This window comes from Octopus bimaculoides, chromosome 24 (assembly GCF_001194135.2).
Source record: "Octopus bimaculoides isolate UCB-OBI-ISO-001 chromosome 24, ASM119413v2, whole genome shotgun sequence".
NCBI classification, from domain to species: domain Eukaryota; kingdom Metazoa; phylum Mollusca; class Cephalopoda; order Octopoda; family Octopodidae; genus Octopus; species Octopus bimaculoides.
In genome coordinates this window covers 27,060,151-27,061,284 of record NC_069004.1, presented here as the reverse complement: position 1 = coordinate 27,061,284, position 1,134 = coordinate 27,060,151, and the positions used below count along the sequence as shown (strand labels likewise).

Here is a 1,134-nt window from a genome sequence, read left to right as displayed (position 1 = left end):
ATATATATATATATATACAGACACGCAAGCACACACGCGCATACATATATATATTCTTCACTTCTTTCACAAAAAAGTAACCTTGAACCAGTATTCAGTAATTGCCATTAATATTTTTTTCTTTTTTTTTTTTCGTTTTTAGACCTAGAAACGGAAAATCAAATGAAAAAAGTAGAAATAATAAAACACCCACCGAACAGCTCAGACAGTTCAGTCTCGTCATTAACTCTCAGCTCACAGAGGTCACTAAAACAACATCCAGTCATGCAACAGAACGGAAACCCCAACGCGTCCTCAAAATTATCGGCTTTGTTCTTCACCAAAGGAAATCAATATTTGTCTCGAATTAAAGTCAGTTATAAACTGTACAACTAAGTATGATTATCGATTACAGATGTCGTTTGTTTATACAGCTGTCAACGAGTAAACTGTTTATTGATTTTTAAATTATATACTTGTATTTAAGCACAAAATTACATATATTTGTTATTATATATGTCTGCGCAATATTACATTCCTACAAAAGTCACACTTCGCCATATGCTTCACGTCTATATATATAAGCACATGTGTATGTATACACTGTGTGTATGTATGTATGTATTGTATGTATGTATGTATCGGTGTATGTATGTATGTATGTATGTATGTGTATATATGTATATATATGCAGCAGATGATATACACACACCCATGCATATACACGCATACATACTTATTATTAATCATAAAATGTTATCAACCTCCCACATGCTTTTGTATATGTGTCGTTATTCATGTCTATAGTTATATTTATTCATTACTATACGTTATAATATTCACTCATATATTCATAGCTATCGTTTATACATAAAATATTCTGACAGACATACCAGGATATACACATAAATTATATATATATATATATATTGTTATGTCTGGGGAAGAGTCATTCTGTTTCGATGCCTTATTAATTAACACACTCACCGGTTGCATTTCTGCTCATATACTTATTTTTTCTAAAATTTTCGTTTCTTATTTCTTTATTGCCCACAAGGGGCTAAACATAGAGGGGACAAACAAGGACAGACAAAGGGATTAAGTCGATTATATGGATCCAGTGCGTAACTGGTACTTATTTAATCGATCCCGAAA

The 1,134-nt window shown here is 31.5% G+C and overlaps 1 protein-coding gene across 1 annotated transcript in view; it reads left to right on the top strand.

Moving 5' to 3' along the window:
• LOC128250712 (uncharacterized protein DDB_G0292186-like) overlaps nt 1–1,134 on the top strand; it is a gene marked incomplete at both ends in the record, with an annotated part of 104,409 nt that overhangs the window by 103,089 nt on the left and 186 nt on the right. The gene's annotated exons all lie outside the window — the stretch shown is intronic.